The sequence below is a fragment of the Equus asinus genome, chromosome 13 (genome assembly GCF_041296235.1).
Source record: "Equus asinus isolate D_3611 breed Donkey chromosome 13, EquAss-T2T_v2, whole genome shotgun sequence".
NCBI lineage: Eukaryota > Metazoa > Chordata > Mammalia > Perissodactyla > Equidae > Equus > Equus asinus.
The window spans coordinates 48,806,649-48,823,327 of record NC_091802.1 but is presented as its reverse complement, the minus strand read 5'-3'; the positions used below and the strand labels follow the sequence as shown (position 1 = coordinate 48,823,327).

Here is a 16,679-nt window from a genome sequence, read left to right as displayed (position 1 = left end):
AGAGCTGGGACAGCTGCCTGTGTCTCCTTCCCCATCCTCTCTTCTCTCCTGCTCCAGCATCAGATATTCCTACCTGACCGTACAGGTGGCCTGCACCCCACTGCAACCCACACCTGAGACTTAGACGTCGGGTTGGTGCAGCTCTGGTGCTGGTACCTGTTGAGTCTGCCCTGGGCCAGGGTCCTCGCTCGCTCTGGTTGGCCTCTAGCCTCAGGTTTCCCTGTTACCTTGCTCTGTTACACCTGTGCGGATGGCGTGGGCTTGTCCTGTTTGCTCATGTAGAACACAGCTACCCATCTGTTCCTCTCCGCTGGAGCTGCTCTGCCCGTGTCATGACTCAGTCTTCATTCACACCTGGGCTCTGGCACTTTCCCTCTGACACCCACCCTTCGGAAAGGGAACACCTTGCCTGTCCAGCCAGGCTTTTCCTGTCCTACTGTTGTTCATATCCAAGTGTGATGGGAGGGAAAACCAGAGCAGAATAATGAGCATAGCACCTCCACAAATAAGAACCCAGGTAGCTGCCATGATGGAGATTGCTCTGTGCCCAGCAGCGAGTGTCATGGTAAAAGCTTGAGCCCTTAGCCCAGACTGGCGGCTCTGGATCTCAGCCTCCCCGCGTATTAATTGTGTGGCTCTGCAGCTCACTTCTGGCTGCGGCTATGGTTCCCTTGTCCTTAATAAATGAAATTATTTAGCAAGAGTATTATGAGGACTGTTACTGTTGTTCCTTATTTTCTCATGTGACCAAGCCAGTTCAAGCGACCCAATGTTACACAGTTTCATTTAGTGATCCTTCTGTAGCAACTCACCTAGATTGGAAAAAAGTAACACCAATTTCGCTATTGATGTTATCAAAAGTCTGCAGTGCCATTGTCTGTTTCCTTGTGTATATGCATACACGTGTGAGAGCTTTAGAAACGGGTGGGGCCTTGGGATCCTGGCAATGCGGCTGTCCTGCCTGATGCCCAGGGAGGATTGTGTCAGCACACATGTAATCAGTGGAGGAGTGAGTCCAGTTGAAACACTGCTGTTGCTCTGCAGACGGGAAGAGGACGCTCTTTAGAAATGGCTGAGGGCGGCAGTGTACTGAGGCTACAGTGTGCATTGAATAGCTGTAATGAGTCAGATGGAAAAGGACCAAGCTTGCAGCTTCCAGATCCACATTCTACCTTTAAAGTGTGCCAAAGGTATTGTCACGTGCCTGAAAGGAGAGCTTTTTTTTTCCCCCCCAAAGGGTCCTCTTTAGATGTGTTTTATACCAGATGTTCATTTCTTTCACCTTAAAGAAATGGTTAATAGTGACTGAAATGTTTTCTAAATAGCACTATTGCAGTTAGCTGCTTTGGTTGAATTTGGTTGTTTTAGAATTGCGGAGTGGATATACAAACTTTAAGGTTAGCCTGTAATCCGGGTCATACAGAGTATCCAACCACTTTCCCCGTGTTCACACGGAGCAGTTTTCCAGGCTCTGCCTGAACAGCCAGCTCTGGTGACCACTCAGGACTCCCGCGAGCCGCCTTCCTTTTCAGAGAGCCCTTACATCATCCTTCCTTACAGTTAGCTGAAATCTGATACCCTGTAACTTCCACTCTTTGGTCCTATAGGGTTTCCATCCTTTAGCGACAAACAGAACAAGCTTAGTCTTCCCTGCAAATACCAGACCTTCAAATATTTGCAGATGGCTCTCTTGCAGGCTGTGTCTTCCCTTTCAGGTGGATCTCCCATTCCTCTTAGGATGTGGTTCTGAGTCCCACCATCTTGTCTTTAGACCACCTAAACCAAAGAGAGACTGCAACCACAATAATGAGGGGCCTTGGAACCTGAATCATGTCTCAGGAGGAATAAGTAAGGAATTGTCGTTTGGAACTCCCACCTCCTCCATTCTAGATAATATACATCGGTTAATACAGCCTCTTCTCCTAGTAGCTCTTTTGGCAGCCATACCACATTGTTAATTGGATCAATTAAAAATGCTGTCGTCTTTTCATCTGTAGTTGATCTATCTCTTTCTCCACTCTGCATTTCTGTAATTTTAAGGCCAGGTGTGGGAATTTGAATTATCTTTATTACTCGATGTCATCTTCATAGGGTACAGCTTGTGGAATCTTCCTGGTCTAGCTTTGGATTTTTCTTTGGGTTTTCTGGTCAGCCGGGTTGTGTACTTTCTTTCTCAGTTGCCCATTTTCTGCCCATTTGGGAAACTTGCCTTGTGTGGGCTCAGCCAGGTCTAGAAGATAAAGCTTGTTATCTTCACCTCTCATAATCCAGTCTTCCTCTCAGCTCACATCTAAGTGGGTACATTTTATCTCATCTACTTGTTGGAAGGTCTGTCCTGGATCCGGGTATTTATACGTTGTAGGTATTGATTACTGTCCACGGAACTGAGTGCCCTCACACGTTGTGGAACCAGAGGCTCTGATTGCCATTGATGAAGCCTGAAAGGAATGCCTCTCTGCACCCTGGCCCCTCCTCCCCTGTGTCCTGTCCAGGCTTCCTGACATGCCTGATTTAGGGGAGGCCCTGGGCTCAGAGGGAGGCTGTGAGAGAACACCAGCCAGGCACTGCCTGGGCTAGATCATCTGAGCCAAGGCTCTGTCAACACCTGGCCTGGCCGTCGGGTGGGGAGAGGAGGGCCTGGGAAGGAGGTGGTGAGAGGCACTGCCTCTCGTCCTGGTACTTGTCAGTCTGGAAGAGGTGGCCGTTTGGATTCTCTATGGGAAGCAAAGCGGAGGCTCTACCCTCTTCCTGGCCTGTGCAGGCTACAGCTGCCTGAGGCCCAGGCTTGCCTTGTTTCCTCTAGTCATTCATTGATTTCTTTGTCAGCTGGATTCTGTCTTAGGTCTTCTTCATTTGAAAATCCTCCACTTTTCTCTTCCCTCAGTCTAGTCACTAGTTCCAAATTATTTTGGAACCCCATGAAACCGAAAGTTTGTAAGCAGACAACAGTGAGATGTTATCACATTTTTGTTTTGTTTTGTTGCATTGTTTTTCTGGTCCCTGTGCTTGTCTCAGTCACTGTCCTCGAGCATTTCCGAGTTGTGTCATCTAATTTCCGTGTGGACCCATGGCTGAGCACCCAGCACCATGAGTCATGGAATTGTATTAAATACCTGGGAGACTTACAATATAACAGGACAAATTTAATTCTAAATATGTGCTAAAACTAATTTTTTCTGATGATGATTCAAAAAGCACCTTAGAATCTTGCAGCTTGTTACTGTGAATGTCATCTTTAAAGTTATATTAGTTACTTAATACATTAATGGTTGAAAAATTAGAATAGATATGGGTAAACAAAAAGAAAAGTAAAATTAAATCATCCCAGACACAATGCCTTTGGTTGCCTTGCAGACTCGTCCCCATGCACAAACAGTGGTATGCATCTTTTAAAATCAAGAAATAGCTTTACATCGTGATTGTGAAATGTAGGTTTTCTGAAGCGTCATGTATAGCTGTAGATTAAAAAGCACTTTGGTCTTAAAATCCTGGAGAACAGTTTGTCATTTATTTTAAAATTTACTTTGCCTTATATTTTCTGGCATGCGATTTGGAAATGTAATATATTAGTTTTGTAAGGTTGTGGGTCTTTGCTTTGTTTTGAATTTTCATTGCTTTTCTGCTTCTCTCTCTGCCTAATGTCCTTATTTGTACGGAACCTTCTCTGGTCCCCTCGTCTTAGGTCTTTCCCAGGTTGCTCATCGCTCTTACCCATGGGCATTGGAATCCCTTGGACACCTTCGAATTCTTTTTTGGAAACTTCTGGCCTCATTGCTTTGTAATCATGTTGTGTTCCACGTCCCTGGTGCTTTATTAGTTCCCAGCATACTTGATAAAGAAGAAGTAATTAGTGTATCATGACTTCTTTTGAATTGTCCTCCAAGATAAGCTGATGGAAATGCTCCTTGGGTAAAAATTTACATAGTAATGTGAACAGATTTTGTTGCATAAGCTCCACCCAATCTCAAGAAAGTGAAAGCATTTTATTTATGGAAGCTTGCTGTATGTATTTATCCCTAAGAATTAAAAATCACCACTGCGCTGTGGTGACCCTCTAATTCCAGAAGGAAGGCTGTTCATGTTTCCTTTCATTATGCCCTGTGTTTCTAACTGAACTTTAACATCTTTCTTTCAATTTTGAGACAGTGCCCACCCCTATTCCAACTTTGAGTGAAATCACAGCCAAGCCAGAACATTAAATATGAAACACTTTTTTCCCTAACTTACCCCCTGGAGCTTTGTAATTATGTGGCTGAAACAAACAAACAAAAAAAATAGAACACTGGATTCTGAAACGAGTGTTGACTAAAATATTTGGCACAACTTCATAATTTCCTTCTGTGAACCATGACCAGGAGTAATATTTTCTTGGTTGATATGAATCACATTCCTTTCCATCATTGCTTTATTTTCCTCTGACCCCACTACCTGTCTCTGTAGTTTGCAGGAGGTGGCCCATGCCTATTTTCATAATTTTACATAGATTTTATTGAAAACTCTATCCGATGACTGGTGGGGAAAAAGTCCCTTGATCTTTTGTCCTTTTCAGCCCTGGCAGCAGCACCATTTCTGCCACAAGTCTTCCATGAACCTGAGGCTGAGAGAAGAGCCCTTCTCCACGTGCTCACAGCCCATAATGAGAAGATTTTACTTCATGATCTTGAAATTGCAGTCACATCTCGCTTAATGATGGGGATATAGTCTAAGAAATGCGTCGTCAGGTGATGCCATTGTGTGAACATCATAGAGTGGACTTACACAAACCCAAACGGTGCAGCCTACTATACACGTAGGCTATAAGATACTAATCTTATGGGACCACCATCGTACATGTGGTCCTTTGTTGACCGAAACGTCTTTACATACATGACTGTATCTAGTTGTGACTTTCTCTCCCAAATTAGACTCAAAGCTCTTGGAGGCACCTGAGTCTTATTGATCTTACAGTTACCAAGGCTTAGTGCCATATCTGGAGTGTAGCTTTTGCTCAGTAAATATTTGTTAACCAGAACTGAATTAAACTGAATGCCTGTGTTTTTTTTTTTTTTTACTAGCAGCTTTCCTGCCATCCCCTATATTTTCTTTGTCTTTTTTTCCATTACCAAAACCATGACCTGGGTATGACAGTGATCCTCCGGTCTCTGATCTAGTAGACTTGCTGACTTCTTGTGAGAGTAACACTATTGAAAACTTCCTCCTTCTTGAAACGCTCCCACCTTTCAGATTTCAGGGCTTCTGGCCGTCTGCTTGCATCTCTCCTAGGTCTGTCTCTGCTCTTTTGCTGATTCCTCTTCTCACCGCTCAAGCACACCATCTCTGCCCAGGTGGCTTCCACCATCTCTGCCCAGGTGGCTTCTACTATCTCGTTTAAGCAGATGCCCCCAGTGGATTGTGCATTATTAAACCCAGAGTCCTCCCGTGCCTGCCAGCCCTCCTGGCTTTCTACTGAGAGCTTCCTGGGTATTTGTGGAAGGAGTGGCCAAATGGACAAACATGCAATTTTATTTTGAAAGTGGATTGGGTATAAATTATGAAATTACAAATACCGGAGAGATAGACATGGTTCTTGGTTTTGCTCTGACCTTCAGCTGTAACCAAGTGGCTTGTTTACTGAACAAGTATGTGCTCAGGGTGTCGACTCTTTGTGAGACTGCTGGGATATCAAAACTTTGGCTTAAGAATAGGACTGTAGCCTAGGATTAGACCAAAGAAGAACAGAGGCAGGAAAGAGTCACGACCTGAATCTCACCCACCCAGTCCTCCAAAGTCCTCCAGAGAGCACAGTTTGAAAACCACTACAGTAGATTCTTTCTACTGAAGTCTCCTCTGTTTCTATTCTCAGACTCGCAGCGATGCTGACTGCCTTTTCAGTTAGTAATTCCTTCATAAAGGTGCGGGCCAAAGCGTGCTTCCCTGAGCTCTTGGTCCCTTGAGGATTTCAAGTGTTTGTCTTCTGGGTGGTTTTACACTTGTGTGGGAACCTACGTTATCTCACCACTAAAGACCAAGAAGGTACTTTGTATAATCAGCAGCATCATGCAAACGTGGTCGCTGTTAGGATTTTGATTGCAAATACTAGCTAGTATATCAAGCAGGACATATACCCAAAAAGCCAATGATTTTAATTTTGGGCTTCTGATTACACCTTTGTATTGAACTCTTAAAGAGTTCTGACTTTATTAAACTCATTTATAATTGTGAATAAATGAGTCTATATAAATGCCCCAGATATTTTTGAAGTTCACAATTTCCATTCCATATCAGCAATTTAGGTTTAAATAATTTTTTTGCTTATGGTCACTCATAATCTTTGTGGGCCCTTGTTTTTCCCTGTGGGAGTGGGAACAGAACCCTGATTCATTAGTTTGTTAATTGTTCGTTGCTGCTTTGGACTTAAAGTTGTCCTCAGTCTTCATGGGTGATGAAGGTAGATTTTATGGACACAGATGTGCTGTCTCATGGAAGTATTGGGGAAGAATGCCTAGAAGCTCTTACTGCTTGCTCTTGTTCATATCTCTTAGTTGAGACCTGAAGTTGATTTATGTACAAAGCTTTACCTTGACACTCTAGACTTCTACTTTCTCTTAGCAACCTGGGTTCCATTTGAGAAGCGGAGTGTTGCTGTTTTCTTGACCACACACCCACAGCCACCCCTACCTCTGATTAAAATTCTCATTTATTGAGTAATTTACTTTCTAAAAGCTGCCTGGGGGTATGTATGTTAGTTTGCTAGGCTGCCAGAACCAAGTACCACAAACTAGGCGGCTGAAACAGCGGAAGTTTGTCTCCCGGTTCTGGAGGTTGGAAGTGCAAGATCAAGGTGTCGGCAGGGTTGCTTCCTCCTGAGGGCTGGGCAGGAGAAGCTGCTCCATGAATCTCCCCTTGTCTGGTGATTTGCTGCAGTCAGGGGCTTTCCTTGGCTTGTGGAAGCATCACCCTGAGTTTTGCCTTCATCTTCAGGACGTTTTTGTGTGTCTGTCCAGATTTCCCCTTTTTATGAGGACATCAGACACATCAGATTAGGGGCTCACCCTAAGTCATTGTGACCTCATCTTAACCAATTAAATCTACAAAAACTTCATTTCCAAATAATTTCATGATCTGAGGTACTGCTGGTTAGGACTTCAACATAGGAATTTAGGGGGCACCATTCAACCCGTAACAGTATGGCTAACACCTGAAATGATCAGATGACAGACATTTTCACTGGGCAATTCTGAATAGGAGAGATGAGTAGAAATAATAAATTACACTGAATGTGCTTCAGAGACTAAGTAGAAAGACAACTGTTGCAAGATCATAAATTCTATCATATGAAAGAATTGTGGGATTGTTCTTGACCTACTTGTTATAAAAGAAAATTATTTTTCAAGTCTCTGCTGATTTTCCTGACCAACTCTTTTTAAATATTGAGATAATAGTTTCTTAATGACGAGGGAGAAAGAGTTTGACCACATTTGTAACAACCCATTAACTTATTTCTTTCACCTTTTTATCATGTACCTTTCCAAATATCTACAAAAGTAGCAAGAACAGTTAATGATAAAAACCATACACCCATCGTGCAGCTTTGAGAATTGATCTTTTACCAATCTTGTTTCATCTCTCCTCTTGCCACCTTTTTTTCTTGTGAGAGTCTGCTAAAGCAAATTGCAGACATTATGTAATTTCACTTATATAATTTTTTTAAGACAGAAAAAGGCAGGCTGCCATACTTCGTCACTATTAAAATGAAGAAAGAGCTAAAACTATTCAATAATAAATATTACAAAACATATCCTGGTTTGTACATTATAACTAGTTAAAGGAGAAAAAGCGGGAGATAAAGGGAGGTGAAGGGATGGCGGAATAGAGAGAGAGAAGATGTGAGAGAGACGTTCTCCTTGACGTGTTTTTCTCCTTAAATAGACCCTGAGCCCACCAAGGGCACAAACTGTGTTTTGGCCACCCCTTTACCTTCATACCTTGCAGAATATGGGTATATAGTAGATGTTGAATAAATATTTGCTGAATTACTGAGTAAGAGAGTGAATGATGTTCCCCCAAAAGCCTTGCACAGAAAGATGCATAGACATACTCAGAAACACACACATTTAGCTATAGAGACAGAAAAGAGAAAAAAAAGAGACTCTCAGGTAATTACATTGCCTCTTGCAGTCTCCAGAATATTTCTTCCGACACTTAAGTCCCAGTGTAGGATTTTTGCAACCCTACTACGAAGTAGGTTTATCCCTGCTGAGTACTTGTGCCACAGGCTGCTTAGAATTGTTATACGCTAGAGGTTTCATCTACACTGTGGGAATTCACTCTTCCTTTGCATCAAGTGTTTTTACCACCTTCCATCCTCCTAGAATTCTGGAGCTGTGATTTCTTTTGCTTGCCATTCTGGGGAAGAGTTGGGATGCTTTTCGTGAGTTACCTTGGAGCAAAGGAAACAGGTCCTGTTCCACCAGAGTAAGGAGGTTTTAGACTGGAAGCGGGGGAGAGAAGGCACAGTATGTGGTTCTGGAGCCCACTTCAACCTTAATTCATTGCAAGCCTCTCACAAACCCCAGTTTAAGTTATTCCAGACTGAAAAATAAAAGACTTAAAAATATTGCAGTGGGGAGCCAGCCCGCTAGCATAGCAGTTGGGTTTGTGCGCTCAGTGGCCTGGGGTTCACCGGTTCAGATCGTGGCGCAGACCTATGCACTGCTTGTCAAGACATGCTGTGGCAGGTGTCCCACACATAGAGTAGAGGAAGATGGGTATGGATGTTAGCTCAAGGCCAATCTTCTTCAGCAAAAAGAGGAGGATTGGCGGCAGATGTTAGCTCAGGGCTAATTTTCCTTAAAAAAAAAAAAAATACTGCAGTGAGGGCAAACCCTAATGTAAACTATGGACTTTGGGTGATTATGATGTGTCAATGCAGGTTCATCAGCTGTAACAAAGGTACCACTCTGGTGCAGATGTTGACAGTGGGGGAGGCTGTGCATGTATGGGGACAGGGTGTGTATGGGACATCTCTATACCTTTCGTTCAATTTTGTGGTGAACCTAAAACTGCTCTAAAAGAATGAAGTCTTTAAAGACATATTGCAGAGAAAAGTCTGGTATTGTAGGCTTGATGAATCCTTGTGTTGAGTGTGTGCAATACTTTTTTTTAAGGGTCAAAATGAGGAAACCCCAAATGCGCATTTGGTTGTGGATGTTCATGGAGCTCATATTGTCAAGTTAGGAAGGCTCCATGCCCTTATGAGCTTACAAGCAAAATTGGATTCTTTAGATGATTTTGAAATCAGCACTGAAACAGTGCAGTATCTGAGCTTAAAAACCAAACCTTAGGATTTCTCTTCAAACACGTTCACATGATTATATACTTACATTTAAGGGATTTTCTTTTTCCATAAAATAGTTAGACCTTTATACTATAGTTACTTAAGGTATTAAGATTTTATTACCGTATATTGATAGTTGGTGTCAGAAAAGTCTATTCTATTTCAGTTCTGAGTTGAAGAACTTGGGAATAAGTTGAAATAAGAAAAAAAAAAAAGGGGGGGGGGAGACAGGTTAGCAATTACCTATTGGCATATGTGTTGCTGTCATTATCTACATTCTTCCAAGGGTGTGGCTTTGGGGCCATAATGGGCCAGTAATCATCAAATCTCATCTTTTCTACCTGGCCCTGGGGAAACCATCTATACTGGTGATTGCCTGACCATCCTTGAAGTTCTTGCTTCTCAGCTCTCTCCTAACTCTCTCCTGTCACCTCCCAGACCACCTCCCTCTTACCACCGTCAACTGCAAATGCGGATGTCCCCAGGACTCCCCCCACTGCTTGGCATTCTCATTCACCACCTTGCCTCCAGCTGGTCAGCCATGCAGGTGTATCTCAAAACTTGGTCTGCAGTTCCCAGCTGTCTTGTGACCTCTCACCCTGAAGTTCCACCTGCTTGCCTGACGCAGCTATCTGGGTGACCCCCCCAGCATGTTATATTCAACTTGTCTAAAACTGAAACCCTTGGCTAAACAACACAAAGAATCGTCTCTTCTCCTTCCACCTGTGTAATTCCTGTGAACAGCTTACCCAGGTTGGGTGTCCCTATGTCCAGGTTAATTCTTTCATACCTCGTGGTCTCCTCCTTTCATCTCTTACAACCTGCCAATTCTCTCTTTATCATTGAGGATTCTTTCGGTTGCAAGTATAGAAAACTCAATTCAAACCAGCATACACACACAAAAAGCATGTCTGATAGGATCCTATGTATCCAGATATATTAAATTATATGGTATATATGAAGGTATGTATCAAGGAAATGAATTTTTTAAAAGGTATTTGATGGTTCCCATGCCTGAAAAGTCTGGAGGTGAGTGCCATGTCAACACCAAGATCTGGTTTCTTCCTTTCTCTCTCCTTAGTCTTCTTGCTCTCAGTTTCACTTTAAACCTCCCCTCTTGGTTGCAAGATGGCAAAAGCTTTTGCTCTAGCCAGTAACCTAGCGGCCATCTTTGACTCTCTTTCCTTCACACCTCATATTCAGTATTCCAGCTTTTTCTTCAGAATCTATCTCACGTCCAACCAGGAAGGAATGCAAAAAGGAAGCATCAGTAGGACTTGGTGACATTAGAGAAAAGGAAGTCGAGGAAAAGGTTAAAGATGATTTTCTTGGGGACAGGGAGAAGGGTGCCTGTAGAAGTGGGAATACTGGGATTTGGGGAAGAGTGTGTGCACAAATTCTAAGTGAGAATCAGTGCACTGCCTGAAGAATGGCATTCCTTATAATATGTGATAAAGCACATTGATTTGATTTGTTTTCATACAACTTGAACGTGTATCCCATGAGAAGACTGTTTTCATTGTTACAAATCTGAAACCAATAATTTTCTTTTAACATGCAAATATAATATAAGCTCAGTTTTTCATTACTTTCCCTACAAAGCTGAAAGCAGCTCCCTTGCCTTAGAGATTTTCATTTCGTTGTGTTCTGACGTGACGTTACCTTTCATTAATCCCTTCCAGCTAAGCAAAATTTAATTAAAACCATCTCACATGATGGCAACTGTTTCTGTATTTAAAAAAAGGAACTCAGGGAAGCTCAGCTACCAGTCTTCTGTTCCAAAGCCAAACTATTACCTTTAGTAGGTTCTTCCTTGCATTCAGGATGTGTTACATAATGACTTTCCCCTATACTAATTTTGGATAACAGGGAATTTTTATGCATATGTCCCATTTTACATGACTGACCTGAATTTGAAATGATGTGGACTTGAGGATGAAGGGAAGGGAAATTAATTTTTAAAGGAGAAATGGAAAGTGATACATAGCAGTATATATATTTTTCCCCTCAATGAACATGGCAATCCATGTCAAGTGTAAATAGCGATAATCTCATTTTACATATAGATTAAGTGACAAAGCGTCCCAAGGATTTGGTAGGAGAGCCAGGCCTGCCATCTGAAGGTCCTCATTTCCATCATCATTGTTGACATTTATTGTTCGCAAGTGAGATGTGAGGGTTGGAGGAGTTCATCTCTGATCTTCCACGGTCCAGTGAATCCTTTGCTCTGAAGTCTGAATTTTCCCCTGTCCCAACTCTCTTCTGGTACTGACCTTATTTAGAGTTTTGTGCAATGGAAGCAAATATTTTTTTCTTGGTTTTATGACTAACTCAACTGTGAACACGAATGATCGTAGGAAATTCACATAAGCAAGACTACAAGGCTGTGCCTCTTGTGTGTAATTTCATAAATATCATTCCCAGTTGATGAATTACTTAGTTTTATTGTGGTGAAATATACATAACAAAATTTACCATTTTAGCCATTTTTAAGTGTACAGTTAGGTGGCCTCAAGTACCTTCACAGTGTTATGCATCCATCCATCTCTGGAACTCTTTTCATCTTCCCAAAAAGAAGCTCTGTCCCCATTAAACACTAACTCCTCATTCCCCTCTTCCCCCAGCCCCTGGTAAAAACCTGTGTTCTCCTTTGTCTCTGTGAATTCGACTACTCTAGGGACCTCAAATAAGTGAAATCATACCATATTTGTCTTTTTGTGTCTGGCTTATTTCACTTAGCATAATGTTTTCAAGGTTCCTCCATGTTGTAGCATGTGTCAGATTTTCCTCCTTTTTAAGGCTGGATAATATTATGTTGTATGGATACACCACATTTTCTTTATCCATTCACCTGTTGATGGACATTTGGGTTGTTTCCACCTTTGACTATTATGACTAATGCTGCTAAGAGCGTAGGTGTGCAGATATCTGTTTGAGTCCCTGCTTTCCGTTCTTTTGGGTATATACGTAGGAGTGGAATTGCTGTATCATATGATAATTCTGTGTTTAAGTTTTTGAGAATGGCCATTCTGTTTTCCACAGCGACTGCATTATTTTACATTCTCCCAAGCAGTGGGTAAGGGTTCCAATTTCTCCTCATCCTCACCATCAGTTGTTATTTTATATTTTCTTTTAAGAATAGCCTTCCTAGTGGGTATGAAGTGGTGATTAATTACCTTTAACTGAACTTTTCTCTCAGGCTGGAGCCATTGCTGCACCTACTTGATTTGTGTGTGGTCAGTGTTGGTGGCATTCCTAGGCAGGAGTTTGTATTGATGATCTTGCAGTGCTGAGCAGGAAGCACTTAGCTGCAGCTGATTCCTTTGAACATGTAGCATCAGTTCACCAGGGTCTTTTTTTAGTAAAGCTCTATGCGTGAATGGAGTATGGAAAACGTCTCTGGTTTACCATTTTCCCAAGGTCGCTCTAGGAAACATTGTCCAGTACCATGAGCCCCAACTCATCCATCTGCGTGATGATGACATTGACACAGAAACAAAGCACTCTCAGGTCCCCTATGTGTGTCTAATGGGTCAAGACTCATTATAGTTACATCAGCTCTTATCAAATTCATGGGGAAACATTGTCAGAGGGGAGTGTTGTCTCTCCCACACTGAGTATTTGACTTCCAGTTTGCCCTTTGCTGGTTTTTGCTGGTTTCTTCAAGCTGAAAATTAGGATCTATCATTTTTATCTTAAACTACAAAGCATGAGAGAGAGCTACTGTTAATATCAACATGGCAGCATTACCACACACCGCTATTCTTTTTGAAAATTTTTATGAGTTCTTGAGCCAAACGTAGGTGACCGTTATTTGTTGTGTCTCTGAAACATACCTTTGGACAGATGGCAAAAGCCCTCCTTAATTTCCATTTATTTAACTTCCGTAAGTAAGATTAGCGTGTGACGTGGATCAGTAGACTGAACATTCTCAATTTTAAACCCAGTTAACATTAAAAATCATTATTTGGCCTGGCCTGTGGTTTTTATTGTTTTTTGTCCTCCCACGTCATTTGCTTAGCGTGATTTGTATATTTCATGTGTCATCCTTCACTGTTGGACAGCATCAGCATATCACATAGAGGATTAGAGGAGAGCAATTTAGTACTTAGAAAATAATTGAATGAAGATTTACTTTGTGACTTTAAGCTGCAGGATAGCCTTATATTTTAAAACCTCTCATTTGGTTATACAAGCAGAGGCAACCCAAAGTCATTGAAAATGAGGCTCCATCTCAGGGTCTTATTGGCCAGCCTGTGCTTGCTTAAGCAAAGGCTTGTTTAAGGGCCAAGGGCTCAGGCTCAGGACAAACCATGGAGCAGGAGGAATCTGCCGTGACACATGTCTGCACTTCTTCCAACTGAGTGGCTGCTGTCTTAAGGTTACCATCCTCCCTGCTAAGGCCAGGCCACTATTGGCGGAAAGTGTAGTGTGGGGCAGGCTCCACCTTATTCCCCCCTCCTCCCCAGTTCCCCTTGTTCCACTTAAGATGGTGAGATGAAGACCTCTAGAATTTCAAATAAAAAGGATAAAAATGATAGATCCTAATTTTTGGCTTGAGGAAAGTCTGTGCTATCCATCTCCAGGTCAACCCCAGCGCATTTTCTTGTTTTATTAAGCCAGTCTTTTCCTCATTCTTCAGCTACATTAGCAAGACTTCTCAACTGTTTGCATTATATTGTCTTACAAAATATGCACTACTCCGTTTAGTTTGGAACTTGAAACCAAGGATCAAGGCCAGCCATCAGTGATTTTGGAATCTCTGGCCCTGGCTCAATTTTCTGGGACAGCCTTTCCCAGGCAAGTGCTGCATCCCGCCAGAGTCAGCCAACACCAAGCCTCCCTTGCTGGGGCTGGGTTAGGGGAGCGGGTAACCTGGCTGTCTCTTTAGAGTCACCCAGGCATGGGCACATTCTCTTTCTTCATTTGTTCTGAATTGTGGGTCTTCGAACAGGCCTACAGGGTCTTTATCCCTCAGATAACTCACATGTGTGAATGTGTCTCTGGAAACACATGACCCTTCTCTCTACCTCCTCTTGGATGAATCCAGTCACTTCTAGATGTGCAACTCTCATGGAAAGCTTGAGGAGAGGGGGCTGCTGAGGCAGGTTGGGAGGAAGTAATTTTGGGGTAGATAGGACTTTTTGCTGCTCTTGGAAATTATACTGTGCAGTGAGGGCCTGGTTCTTCCTAGGATAAAATTGGATGTGAGAGACTTTTTGAGGCGTACAATAGAAATACTTCCAGCTGGAGATTTACGCTTGCATTGATGGGTAAATGGGGCTAGAAAGAACAGATACCGAAAACAAACTATCGTTCCAAAGGGATTTGATAAATGTAGGTTTTCTTAAGTGTTCACCTGAATGCAGAGATGGTTTTGAAAAAAACAGAAGACAAAAGATAAAAGACCCAAATGTTTGAACAATTAAGTAGAGAATCAGAATGCTTATTTTCCCTTCAAAACACTATATCCATAATAAACTATGATGAGGAAATAATGCTCCTGTGACCCTTTTCCTTTAGTAATTTATCTTTCTAATTCCAGCAAATGATGGTTGACTTTGTGCCTGGGGAGAGCAAGCAGATGAGATTAATTTGCGCCATCACAGCACTGCTTTATTATCTATCCTTGGAGAGTGTTGCAATGGAGATGCTTTTAGCAGAAACACAGTGGAAAGGCCACTGCCCTGAGGGCCTGTAGGAGTGAAGTGCTGCCCTTTGCAGGGTTTGACTCTGCCTGGGCAGCTCTTTTCTCCATCACTTCAGTCACTTTCTCCTACCCCGATTGTACACAGTGGGCAGGTGTGGTGAGTGTGGCAGGCAGCCAAGGAGAACCCCTCACACAGGGCATCTCTGCTTCTAAAGGGATGCTCTTTAAAAGATCTTCTGGTGTCACCTTCCTATGGATGGTTCCCTCCTTTGTCCAGTTCTGTCTGCTCATGCCAAGCCTACATTTTCTTTAAAAAAAAAAAAAAAGTACTTTTACAGTGACATTGAATTATGACTGCCTTAGAAGAAAACAGTTATCTCTTATCCTATTTCCCTGACATGGCATACCCACATCTTCATCCTCTGGGCTTCATATGTATGTGTATTTATGTATATACATAACTCTTTTTGTCATGTACTATTTTTCTGTCACTCGTGCAAAATCTTGGTATCCCCTCTAATATCTTTTCTGCCCCTGTACATGGATATGAGACAGTGGAAGGAAAAGGGGCTATGGAGTCAAGCAAATCTTAGTACGAGCCTGGCTGCACTACATAGTAGGAGAGTGACTTAGGCAAGACCCTCATTTGTCTCTTTGTCCATCTATCCATTTGTGCTCTCCCATCCTCTTGTCTGTCCACAAATATCGTGTTCTTACAGCGTACTAGATGCTAGGGATTTGCACAATGTTTTCCCTTCCATAAAATGTAGATGCTGAAGCATATGAAGTAGTGTCATGAGGGTTCAATTAGATAATGCATGTGAAAGGACCCATCAAAATGACACATAATAGGATGCTCAATAAATCTGTGGTCAGTTGGCAAGTCCCATCAGTTCTTCTGCAATTTCTCTGGCGTTTATTACTTCCATTTCTGAGCAGACTGAGTAATGATGGGCAATTACTTTCATTCCTAGACTATACAAGAGGCTTCTAACTGGGCCTTATGGCCCAAATCTATTCCATTAAATTCTTCCTATCATCACCATTTGCCCCTCTAAAGCACTGCTTTTGTCTGTGTTACTCTTGTTCAAACCTTTCAGTGGCTGCCAACGCTTATCAGAAATACTTGGCTTCTGATTGGGCTCTAAGTATCCCCTTAATACTGGGCTCAGTACTTGATCTCCTTTTGGGATCTCAGCTCTCAGCAAACCTGCCATCCTATCCCATCCCCTGAGACGACTGGCCCTCTTCAGTTGGCTTCATCTACTGACACATGTGCATTGAGTTCCAGTATCGTTGGTGAGGGAAGAAAAGAGCATGTGGGCCAAGAATCTGGGAAGTTCTAGCCTTCCTTCTGCAGTGAAGACTTGGGACTTGCCCGGTTTTTCTCAGGGTGTATTGTTTTTAGCATGTTGTTATTCAACAAAGAACAATAGCGTAGTGGATTCAGCCCTTTGGAGCTAGACTTCAAGCTTTTGAGGAAGGACTAACTAGGTCATTGTTTTTTATCTTCTACATTACTACTATTCATAAAAATTTCTTAGGGGATTACTTATTAATTTCTCTAACAATTCTTTTATTGATTCATCTTCAGAATTATTTATCAAAACCACGTTGAGCTTGGGAAATATTGGCTGTGTAGTGGATTTTGGTAGATTTGTGAGAAGACCCCCAACTGGTGACAGCGACTATGGCAAGTAGGCAGATACAAGA

The 16,679-nt window shown here is 42.3% G+C and overlaps 1 protein-coding gene across 3 annotated transcripts in view; it reads left to right on the top strand.

Annotated features, from left to right (window-relative positions):
* The window catches only part of PRKCA (protein kinase C alpha), a 405,570-nt gene that overhangs the window by 137,573 nt on the left and 251,318 nt on the right, over positions 1 to 16,679 (top strand). The window lies entirely within an intron of this gene.